We start from the raw sequence: 13363 nt of genomic DNA, 5'->3' as shown, positions 1-13363 counted from the left end.
GGTGGCAAAAGCAAGTGCTCGAAGAAGTCTTTGAGGAACTTTTTTTTTTTTTTTTTTTAATCTTTGTACTGGCTTAAGAGAATAAGTTTTTTTCTAACTTTTTTGTTGTGGAATGTTTAGTATAGTCAAGCAAATTGATATATTCCCTATTGCACATAGTTGCTTTCTAAACATAAGTATTTCTAATGATACCCTCAAGTGTTTATTATAAAGAGAGCCATTACAGAAGGCAGCGAGCGTACCCTGTTGATCTTTGCATCATTGACAGCCATACCTCTCCCCTCTGCACTTGAACTATTTTCTTATTAGAAACTATTTTCTTATTTAGAATGCTTTTATAACTGCAGTTGCACAGAGTAGGCCTGCCCTGACACATTTTCAGCTACAAAACACTGTTTAAATGGAAATTTTATTTACACTTATGCCAACTTCTTAATATTAAATTGCAAGCCACTTAGGAATGCTTTAGGAAAAATGAAATACTAACCACTCATCTTTTGCAATCTTCATAGAATTCATCAAAATCTAACAGAAGACACTGCTGATTTGCTTGATGAAAAAAAGAGTAACAGATCTTGATGTATCACTCTTGCCATAAGGTCAGTTCCAGATTCACTTGTATTGAAAATATTTAAAAAGTGTAGTTTTCAACAGAAAGTTTATTTGAAGGGAACCTTGGTGATCTTCTGCCTCAAGCCCAGAGATTTCAGATAACAGCCTAGTGAACTACCTAACCAAAGTTAGTTATGTTATCTTTTTTTCTTTTGAGTTTCAAATTTCTGACGTAACTTTTCTTTTTAATTTGTGCAAATGCTGAGTTGTTTAATTAACTTAACATGTTAAGCAAAGATCATAATTATCTACCTTAATTAAGAAAAGAAACAGAAATTTTATTTTAAGTATCTGGTGCTCTCATTTTCAAGAGATACCCATTTGTTACCTTGATGGGATAAATATAACTAAACTGATGCATTTTAAATTTTTTATTTTTTAATTTTTTATTAAATCATAAAGAGATAGATCTTAACCTGTATGATGTAAGCATTCCAAATTGTGTATGAAATCAGCACACTGTACCCCATAAATGCATTACTGTATGCATTTTACATTTTCTAAAAAGCTACATTTAAGTTACATTTAGGGTATTGAACATTATTGCCTAATAATCGAATGAATACCCATAGGTGCTCTGAGTTACTTTGTAATTGATTTCACTGTGACTGTGTTTCATAACACTTCAAGGTTTCCTGAACCACCTAAAGTGTTCCACCCCCTAATCACAAGGGAATGCTTGCCATCCAAAACTTTAACCACATAGGATGTTTACTACCTATAGGAATCCAACATAGACACTTTTTATGAATTCAATAAGCCTGTAATACAAAGAAATATTAATTTCTGTTTCTAATTAATTTCTTTTTTTTTTACTTTATTACATAACCATATGTCCTTAATTACCATTGAACTTATGGCGGTTTTGTATCAAGTTTCATAAAATGTATAGATTTCTGGGCAATTGTATTATACTTTTTAAATAGTGAAATCAAGCAACTAATTGAGCTTTTAAAATGAAGTTTATCCATGCCTCTCTATTTGACCATTGCTTGAATGATCCAAGACCAAGATGGCAAAAGTATCAAAGATGTGTAAATAGCAATGACAACCAAAGAGAATCAATTAATTCTTCCTACTCAGAATTTCTTGTAAAGGAACACATGGTTCCCATTTCTCTTGGAGATGTAACAAGAACCTGATATTACAGCCATTTTATTTTATTCATAGTAAGAATTCATTTCTGCAAATCTCAAAATGGATCCGATGATGACAAGCTGTGTCAATTGTAGAGGCCATAAAGAAAAATTTACTTCAACTGTCTTGTCCCAATTTAAATTGCTTATCTAATGTTTGGCCATTTTTACTCTGGGGGACATTACAAAGGCCGTTCACAGGAACACATTCCTGTGGGAGTCTGAGGCAGGATGAGCTCCAGAGCCCAAGCAGTTCAAGCTGTGGCGTGCGGTGATCATCCCTGTGTATAGCCACTGCACTCCAACCTGAGCAATATAGCATGGCCCTGTCTCAAAAAGAATTTACAAAAACCATAAAACATTTGTTTGAACAAAAACAAATAGCAACTAATTTTCATGATGATTTTAATACTTAAATGGCAAAATACTAGCTTACAAATTTTTCTTCATTATTTTTCTTACTTAGTGTTTGTTTTTTTTAAAAACAAAACATGAGATGATCAGGGTCTATGTACTTCCGAGTCATGAAATTGAGCTACTGGATATAAAAAGAAAATGAGTGTTAAATACTCTGCAAATATAAAATGTCCTGATTGGCTCTTACCAGGAAAGTCAGATAATGTATCATTTTATAGAATAATGATGAAAGAATGTATAAGTACAGATGCAGTGAAAGGGAAGATTTTGGAGGAAATATTCTCCCATAATTTTTCAGAAGGAAAGGAATGTTTATTTTAAATGTGTATATTCCTTCCATTTTCTCTGAGTTATATTTAAAAATCTGTGTGGTTTTATCAATGTGCAGAAAGTAGCTGAAAAAGAACTCCACATTCAAGAAGGTGACCTAAAGCCCATTCCCGGGCTGAAGCTAATTTCCTTTTTGACTTTAGACAAACTACAATCTCTCTGACCCAGTGTTGCCTCTAATATGAATTTAGGGGGTTGATTACATTAATGTGTTTTACGGGTTTCTGGAATTTTTTACAAATATAAAGTTTCTTTAAAAAATGCATGAAACCGTATTATACAAAACAGAAACACAGTCGTCTGGCTAAAGGAGGCATGCTGCCTCTCTAGGTGTGACTTCCTTGACTCTTAATCCTACAGTGTTCTCTCTGGACACTTAGATTTCCCTGGGACATAGATTGTAAGTTACCAGTTATGAGAGAATCTTCTTAATTAGCTAAAATTTGCTGATACATTTGTGTTCTGTATATATTACAATATTCCTATATTTAAGAATGAAAAATTAGAAACAAAGTCGCAAATGTGCTCCTCATATTAATATTGGACTTCAAGCTACCCCTGCCACCTGAAACCTAATCTCCACCTGCAAATAAACAGAAAGAACATGGAGATAGGGGCAGTGCTTTTCCTACAAATAATTGGTGCATTGTACTCCATAGGGAGCTAAGATAGCTTTTGACTTAGTATTATGTATGAAAATATTAGCAGTTCATTAAGCTTTTTTATTTCCTCTGGCAGTCATCAGTTTTTCCTAAGATATTGCTCCACACACTTCACAAACCATTGGTGGTACCTTGTCAGTGATCAATGTCACCGAGATATTTTTCTCCCCCTTTTGCTTTTGTCATCTGTACCAGGCACTGTATTAAATAATTCACTTGGGGACAATGATTCTGCATTTCTATTAAGAGAAGTATGAGGAAAAATACATGACTTAATAGGAACATAAAAATAAAGTGAGAGAGGGCAGCACCTGTGGCTCAGTGAGTAAGGCGCCAGCCCCATATACCGAGGGTGGCGGGTTCAAACCCAGCCCCGGCCAAAGTGCAACAAAAAAATAGCCGGGCGTTGTGGCGGGAGCCTGTAGTCCCAGCTGCTCGGGAGGCTGAGGCAAGAGAATCGCGTAAGCCCAAGAGCTAGAGGTTGCTGTGAGTCCTTTGACGTCATGGCACTCTACTGAGGGCAGTACAGTGAGACTCTGTCTCTACAAAAAAATAAATAAATAAATAAATAAAGTGAGAGAGACTTTTTAAAAGTCCTTTAATATTTGACAATTTTCACTTGTGAATGCAGACAAAATAACTGCAGCCTCCCATCATCTAGTGCAAGACTGGAGTCATCATAGATCCAGATCTTATTCCATAACGTACATATACCACAATTTGTTAATCTGTTCCTGGGTTAATGGGCATTTGGGTTGCTTCCATGACTTGGCAATTATGAATTGGACTGACAATTTATAATTGAGGTGATGGTTATGTTAATCAGTATGATGTAAGCATTCCATATTTATATCAAATTAGTACACAGTGCCACATAAATGTACATAGTTATGATTTAATAAAAAAATAAATAAAATATGAAAAAATCAAGATCTTTCTTGAAGCTTTTAGGTGCCCTCCCAGAGATGCTCCTTCCCTTTGGTCTGGGTCTGTCTCTAACCCTGTGAGCTCTCACATCTGACCTGGTGTCTCTTTCCCAAGAACAGTTGCCCTTGCCATCACTTATGTGGGAAAGTATTCAAAAGCCAATGAGAGGCAGGAAGAGAACTGATTCCAGGGTTGGAATAAGAGCAACTACTTCGACCACGTCCTAAGAGTTAGGAGGAAAGATGACCTCTCCTTAAATATGTTATATAAAAAGTATTCTCCATCTAGAGAAAACACTCCTTTAGCACAGAAGTAAGCAATCTGTTGAGAAGTGTATTTCATTTTTATATGAGTAAAATGTATATAAAACAGTTTGTGAATCAGGCATAAAGGAGTTAAAAAAAAATCCACACATAAGTAGCGAATATTTAAAAGAAGAGCTCCCTGGGGAAAGCTAATAAGATTACACTAGTAGTTCCTTAATTCAAGTCATGTAAGGATGTACATTTTACATAGTCTTTATTGATGGTAATGTGAGTATTCATTCTGTAAAAGCTTCTCTTTATATTTGGTATTAAAATTTTACTTTTATAAGACCTAGTTAGTATGATTTCATTATGTATTTTATAATCCTGTCAATAATATTATCACAGAAATGTTATGGAAAACAATCTATGAAAATATTAGGAAACCATTTTAACTTATGTCGTGTGGGCAAAGTGGCCTGTGATTCCAACACTTTTGGAAGCCAAGGTGGGTTGATCACTTGAGGCCAGGAGTTTGAGTCTAGTTTGCGCAAGATAGTGAGACCCCCAATCTCTACGAAATGTTTTATAACATTTCAAAAAAATTGACTTTATATCTATAATTTATAAATCCCTTGGATATTATATTATCAACACAAAACATTAACTATATTCAGTAGAGTATTTGAGATCCTATTTTTGGCACTTAGTAAGAGAACACATTTTATACAAGAGTTAAATAAGAATACTCAAGATGGAGACACTTGCAATATAGTTTGTTTCACACATTTAATAATTTACCTAACAACTGTAATTAATCTAATATTAAAAAAATGTAGTTATTTCTGATCTTAAAAAAACCAAAGTTATGATTAACAAGTTATTTATACTTTTGCATCTAATCCTGTTACACAAAGTCTTGAATCAAAGAAACTAAGTTTGAAAATGAGCTTTAACCTGTATTTATTCTTTTCTTCAAGCAAATTTTCTGAAGTGTTTGTATCTGTATGAATAAGGAAAGGTTAATAACAGCACAGATGGCATAATATTTACACTTAATCTTTTGTCAGTAGAATTTGGATAGGACATTACGACAATGCCACTTCATGTATATGTTTAAGATTCTGAGATGAAAAGTTATTAGCTTTGAACACACCTAAAAATTCTAATTTTCTAAAACTGGAGAGTGCAAAGATCATTTTTAAGAGAAAATCAACTAAAGTGAAAAAACTGATTCAACTTTTATAAATAACAGAGTTTTGCTCAGAATTAACAAAAAAAAATACATAGATTACAAAGTATGACTTGAGTTGTTTGACCTTTATATTAATAAATAGAAAAATCAGGGCTCTGAAATGATGTATATTCAATAGTAAACCTATGGTAACTATATTTTATCAGATTATTATAAATAGCATTACATTTTGATGTTCTCTAGTACGTAAAACAGTTTGTAAACTTAAAATAAGCTGGAATTTACTTTCACTCATGTGATTATTCTTTTATTTAAAAATGCTCGTCAGATCTAGTTTCGAAATTTTTTGTTTAAAGGACGCATTTTATAAGAAATATGTCATTCCCTAGCCGGGCATTGTGGCGGGTGCCTGTAGTCCCAGCTACTCGGGACGCTGAGGCAAGAGAATCGCTTGGGCCCAGGAGTTGGAGGTTGCTGTGAGCTGTGTGAGGCCACGGCACTCTACCGAGGGCCATAAAGTGAGACTCTGTCTCTAAAAAAAAAAAAAAAAAGAAATGTGTCATTCCCATGATAATGTCTCTTGTTTAAATTTAACATTATAAATAATATTTGTCTTATTTCAGATCTAGGATTTGTTGCCCAAATTCATGAATTAAGTTAAGATTAATTATTGATTTCTGAAATGAACTTGATAGAGCAAGTGGCACCACTCTTTATTGTGTGGTCAAAGGATACTACATTACATTTTTTTTTTTTCTCACACAAATCTACTGAAAACTGTGAACACATAGACACTCATCGTGAAGAGTGTACACATGCTTCGTTTAATTCATGTTTCACAGCTTTAAACATCTCGGGAGGGAAGGCTATGCATCTTTTTCTCTGGCTCTACACTTCCTTCACTTTTGCCATTTCTGAGGGATTCTCAGCACACTGAAGCTATTCCTGGAAAGCAAAGGACTCACCAACTTCTCAGGTTTACCTAGTGATTTAAGGCCAAAGTCCCCAGACACATGTAGTAACACTTAGTCAAGCCATTATAGCTCATTAGCAGTCACTTGACAGGTGACGTTTTCAATGTCTGGTCATTTACTTGTCATTAGTTTTCTTTTGCCCTTAGGAAAAGTACCAAATTCCTTAGCATGGGAATAAAAATACTTAAATCAATTTGGTTTATGTGAAGTTATTCAGCTTTATCTCTTAGGACTTACTGTGCTCTGCCCCTGTGTTCTAGCAACTGGCTCAACTAAACCACTTAGGATTCCTCATGTTCTTTCCCCACCCCATCAGCTGCGTGCGTTAGCTTCTTCCTCTCCCTCGTCCTTCAGGCAACCTACATATTGTCTCCACCAAAAAGCCTGTGATGCTGACACAAAACTAGGATGGCTTCTGTGTGCATGTTTCAGTACTGTCCTGATTTGTGCCTGTCATGGTGTCTGTGACTCTGGAAATGGCCTACCTCTTTTTTCAGGTTATTGTAGACATTTGTTGAGGGATGGACTATATTATGTCTTGTAATTTCAATGCTTGCCACAGTACCTTAGCATAGGACTCTAGAATAGATGAATGAAGAATGAGAAAAGGAGAAACTGATAATTTAACCACAGTGATAATCAATTTATAATTAATATGTAGCATTAGGCATATTATTCTTAATAATTTTTCATTACTAACATAACTGTGCAGATACAGTTTTAATCCTCTGTAATATTGGATAACTTCTTAATTCTTCTTTACTGACTTATACTCAGTTAATTATGAAATCTTTTAGTCAAAAATTCTTTTTTATTTCCTAGCTGCTTCTGAATATGCATCTGGATTCGACATATCTTCTCCTTTAATCATATGATGTGTTAAATGTAAACCAAGTTCTAGTTGGAAAAGCACATGAGAATATATACAAATTTTACAGAAAAAAGTTCCATAATCAGAAAGATAATAAAATGTTCTTACTGGGCTGTTTAAATGGTGTACTGTTTTTCATTCAATGTATCACATGGGAGAATCTTTACGAAAAGAAAATAATTTATACCATATCTTTATAATAAAAATTTATTTATGTTTTAAATAATGTTTCTTGGCCTATTGACTATTCAGTGAATTTTGCAGTTGAAGCCAGTATTGCTGCGTTTCCATATACAAACTGCCCTCATGCCGGCTGCTTAGCAACCAAACCACCAAGTTGTCATTGATATTTCAGTGGAGTTGAGAGTTAGGTTATTTGTATTTTATAGCTAGTATAATAATATGTAGTCATAGATTCAAATTTATTTTTTTAATTCTTTATTAAATCATAACTGTCTACATTAATGCATTTACAGGGTACAATGTGCTGATTTGATATACAATTTGGAATGCTTACATCTAACTGATTAACATAACCGTCTCCTTGCTTACTTATTTGTTGTGGCAAAAACATTCATACTCTATTCTTAATAGTATAGAAATGTATCATTGCTTTATGCACATTAGATTGGATCCCCCCAAAACCCTTCTTCCTCCCAGCCTCCTCACCCCTCCCCTCTCTTTCCTCTTCCCTCCTTTTTCGGGACTATAGTTATGTTTTACCAATCCTACATGTTGGAGCCCAAGATGCCGTGTCTTCATCCCAACCTAGGGCCTCATAGGAACCAGGACCCTAGGTCTCCGGCCAGCCCACTTAAGTGTCTGGATGTGGGTTGCTGTGCCAGTTTACTCAGGGTAGGTCTTGTTCAGGTCTCGAGTGCCAAAGCACTTAGAAGTCACAGTCAATATGAGCAGAAGTGAGCATCTCAGCAGCAGACTTAGGAGAGCTCCGATCAGCCATCCTCTGAGCAAGAATAGGAGCCAAAGGACGAGCCCTTGCTAACTTCTCCTGAAGCTATTTATAGAAGTAATCCTATGGTCACCTATGCACATCTAACCAATGATGAGCATTCTTTCATGCTCTCGTGCATCTCACTAATGAGACCCAATGATGTTAAATCCTTCCCCAATCTCTTATTGCCAAAGTATTTCTCACAGGTGCCTTCTATACCTATGAATGTGTAGGTTATTATATACTGATTTCATAGTAATATTGAATACATTGGATACCTTTTTTCCATTCTTGAGATACTTTACTAAGATGAGTATGTTCCAGCTCCATCAGGTAAACATAAAACATGTGATGCCTCCATCTTTTTATGGCTGCATGGTATTCCATGGCCAAATGTTTATTGCAGCCCAATTCATAATTGCCAAGTCAAGGGAGTAACCAAGTGCCCATGATAGATTCAAATTTAAACAGACATTATTTTGGTTTACCAGTACTGTGGCCATTGTCTATGTTTTGATTTATTACAATCATTACAGTATCATCAAACAAATATTTTTTTTTATTTTATGCACTGACTTATATAGCTCTTCCTACTGGAAGAGCTGGAAAAGAATGTTAGTAGGATTATTACCTCATTTCACAGCTTATGTTTATGAATAGATTTTTGATATCTGAAGTCCTTTATGAAACAGTGTTAATTATGAGATATATAGCATGAAGGAAGAAATAATAATGTATCATGAGCAGGGTTTGGATGATAACCCTTTGACGCTGAGGTTCCAAATGGAGAAAATAATTCCAGTGGTATCAGTTGAGAAACTATGACTGGTATGTATGCATTTTCTTATTAATCCTTGTAATAACCTGGTCAGTTATGAATTAGATATCCATTTAACATGTTATGTCAATAATATTCAGAAGGTGTATTTAACAAAGTGTCATGTTAGACAATAACAGACCTAGAATATAAACTTAGCTCTATCATCCCAAAATTTCAGATCCATACTCACACATCTTAGGGGACAGATACTGAGTAGATGTATGACCTGAATGTGTCCCTTCTGAAATGAACAATCAGAGACCCTGTCTCATCACTACATCCTCACATGGTCACTCCTCATGCCCATGTGCCCCCGCCAGAGTAGGGTCTCCACCACTCTCACATTACCCCCAGCTCTGCTCAGGTTCACATGCATCTGACATACACGTAGAAGAACAAAATTATCATGCCTCTCCAATTTTCACCATTTCCAGTGATCAGGATTCCAGTCCCAACTGACTCCAAATGTTACCCTTCCCATGGCTGTGTCACAGGACATCATTAGAATGTCAGCCAGTTTGGGCGGCACATGTGGCTCAGTGAGTAGGGCGCCAGCCCCATATGCCGAGGGTGGTGGGTTCAAACCCAGCCCCGGCCGAACTGCAACAAAAAAATAGCCGGGCGTTGTGGAGGGCGCCTGTAGTCCCAGCTGCTCGGGAGGCTGAGGCAAGAGAATCACATAAGCTCAAGAGCTGGAGGTTGCTGTGAGCCTTGTGACACCACAGCACTCTACCGAGGGCAGTAAAGTGAGACTCGGTCTGTACAAAAAAAAAAAAAAAAAAAAGTCAACCAGTTTTAGTTATAGCATCACAAGTCACCCAATGACCTTTAAATTTATTTGGTGTCCAAGACTTTTGAATCTTGTAAATTCTCACATTCCCCATGAATTTTTTCAAATGGATTCACCTCTTACTACCCTGGTGATTTAAAGAAATGCTTCAAGTTACTGTCACAAAGTCAACAAATATCATTGGATTAAATCCCACGAGGGACAAATCTGTTTAAGTTGAAAACTTGTCTCTTTTATTTTGTCCAACTATATTCCCCTCTTTCCTGCTCTGTAGGAAAATATTACTGATTGTGTCATCTTTCCTAGCCCCTCACTGCTACTTTCCCATCCGATCCCTTTAACTCGATGTCTTTATTTTTAAAATGAAACCTCCCTGCGGTGCATCTTACAAGGGTATATGTGAAACTTAGTAAATGTGGCATGTAAATGTCTTAGCACAATAACTAAGAAAATGCCAGGAAGGCTATGTTAACCACTGTGATGAAAAAATGTCAAACGGTCTATGAAACAAGTGTATGGTGCCCCATGATCACATTAATGTACACAGCTATGATTTAATAAAAAAATAAAAACAAAAAAATAAAATAAAATGAAACCTCCCCTAAGATGGCTTTCCTGTAGTTCCTGCCCTGTGTCTTTTTTTGTTGTTGTTGTTGTTTGTTTCCTTTTCAAAATGAATGCAAATGAACAATACACATTTAGTTACATTCTCCTCACTCCTCCACACCTTGGAGTTACTAAGATCTCCAGGATAGCATCTGGCAGGAGGCTGAGCCAGAGTTGACTCCTGGTGGCTGTGTGGTGTATCTGACTCTCACCCAAGGAGATTCTGTGGGTGATGGTGACCCCCTAGTCAGCTCCTGCACAGTCTCCTGCCTGGAGCTGTGCAAGCACGTTGACCTGCAGCTGATCCAGGAGGCATGACAGTGATGGCTCTGTCTGCCGGTATTTCTCCTTCTTCCTTCTTTCTTCTTCTTCTTCCCTTTTTTTTCTTTTTCATTCCTGCTCCTTCTGCACATGTTACCCTTTGCTCTGCAGATCACAGACAGACTTGAGTCTGTACTGATCTCCAACCCAGAATGAAGGAAGATAAGACTTTGAGGGCTCAGGAAGAGCATTAGGGCTGAAGAGCAACACCCAGCACCCCTACCTGCCAGCCATGACTGGGCATGAGCATGATGGGCCACCAGGGCCCTAACCCCAACTGCCCATTCACACCTAGGACCAGCTACCCCTATGGCCACTTCTTCTCGCAGAAAAATGTGATGGGACTTCCCAGGTGAGATCAGAGAGGTGGTCTCATCTGTCCTGGCCTGCCCTGGGCCATCCTGTGTTATCTTGGGCCCTTCCTGCCAAAATACCTGAGATGTCAGGGGTAAGAGCTGAGCCACAACCTTCAGTGTTAGAAAAGACTCCCATCAGGGCTTCCTGAGCCCAGGGCTTTGGGCAGTCAGGAAAGAGCAGTAACATCCCTTGGACAACTCCTGCCAAAGGAGCTGGGAGGGAGCTGTCTCTGGAATGTGAGTTTCTGGTTCCCAGGGTTGCAGGTTCTGCTGGGGTCTATTGCCTAGGAAGTGACGTCACCTCTAGGGGTCCATTTCCTGGGCTTCCTTTTCAGAAAATCCTTGCAAAAGGTTTCTGGGCTGCTGATTGCTCAGCCTCCACCCCTATGATGAGGCATAGCTCCCCCACAGTGCCTGGGACAGGCCTGTGCAAAGCCAGGGTCCAGCTTAAGGAGACAGAGCTTGGTGAGTCAACCCAATTTCTTCTTCTATACAGTTGTACAGACCTTAGTTGGCCTCTCAGGGCCTTCCCAATCTCCCTTTTAGCACAATGGGAATTTTAATTCTAAAATGTGTTATTTCTTTTTTCAGTTTTAAGATAGGATTTATTAGATAGAAAGGAATACAGAGTACATTGGATACCTTTTCTTCCATTCTTGAGATGCTTTACTAAGAAGAATATGTTCCAGCTCCATCCATATAAACATGAAAGAGGTAAAGTCTCCATCTTTCTTTAAAGCTGCATAATATTCCATGGTGTACATATACCACAATTTATTGATCCATTCGTAGATCGATGGGAACTTGGGCTTTTTCCATGACTTAACAATTGTGAATTGGGCTGCAGTAAACATTCTGGTACAAATATCTTTGTTATGATGTGATTTTTGGTCTTCTGGATATATACCTAGTAGATGAATTATAGGATTGAATGGCAGATCTATTTTTAGATCTCTAAGTGTTCTCCAAACATCTTTCCAAAAGGAATGTATTAATTTGCATTCCTACCAGCAGTGTAGAAGTGTTCCCTTTTCTCCACATCCACACCAACATCTATGTTAACCAGTGTGATGAAAATGAGTCAAACTGTTTATAAAACCAGTGTATGGTGCCCCATGATTGTATTACTGTACACAGCTATGATCTAATACTAATAAAAAAAAATGAAGGAATACAAAGCACTGGAGCTTCCAGCAGAGGGGGAGGAACCAAGTTTGCAATGTGTTATTTTTAAACAAAATAATCTTAGAAACAATACATATTTGAGATTTATTAGTTAATTTTAAATTAAAGTGTCCAGATCTTGTTGAAAGAACAATTATATCTGAATCAAGGTTCATGTTTTTTTAATAATTGCGTTTTGTATTCTCCCTTTCTTTCCTCATTTTAGAATGAAATTTCTCATTTAAATCTGAAAATTATCTTAGTAGTCTTCATGTTATTAGAAGAGTATTACTATAGTACTTATTTACTGTATTTTAGATTTTCTGGTGGTCTTAAAGTTTTCTTTTTGCTTTTGCTGGTTTCAAGGGGCAGTTAAACATGAAAACATTGAGCTTTCTAGATAGGTCTAGAAGAGTAAATAAGTAAAGTGATTATGGAACATGAGACATGAAGGCTAACACAATTCTATTTTTGTGTGTTGAATGCCTGGTACATAGTACTAATTCTCTTCCCTTCAAAATATAAATACTACGGTGCTAGAATTTATCTATGTCCACCAATTTTAAATGGGCCTGTTCCATTAATAATTTTAAACTACCTATGAGTGTTTGTAGGGCTCACTCAAATACATGTTTGTTTATATATACTGTATTCTAGCCAGAATAATTTTAGATCTGATCAGGTAGTACCTATAATAAGAAAAAAAGGTGCTTAAAGCATTCTCATTCATTTTAAAATCTAAAATTATTAAATTATAATGAGATCCACATGGAGCGAAATATCAAATTATCATTAGATTATAACTAAAATTCAGATTAATACTGAATTAGTAGAATTTTATAGTAATATAAAAAGCAGATTGTCTTGTATCCATTGCTGACAGTAGACGCTTAAATACTTATATCAGTTTTCCCTAGTATGTATGTGCATGTATAGGGAAAAATATGTAAGTATATATATGTGTGTGTGTGTATATATCCACACA

The sequence above is a fragment of the Nycticebus coucang genome, chromosome Y (assembly GCF_027406575.1).
Source record: "Nycticebus coucang isolate mNycCou1 chromosome Y, mNycCou1.pri, whole genome shotgun sequence".
Lineage (NCBI taxonomy): Eukaryota > Metazoa > Chordata > Mammalia > Primates > Lorisidae > Nycticebus > Nycticebus coucang.
The sequence above is the reverse complement of the archived record's forward strand: the minus strand, read 5'-3'. Positions refer to the sequence as shown.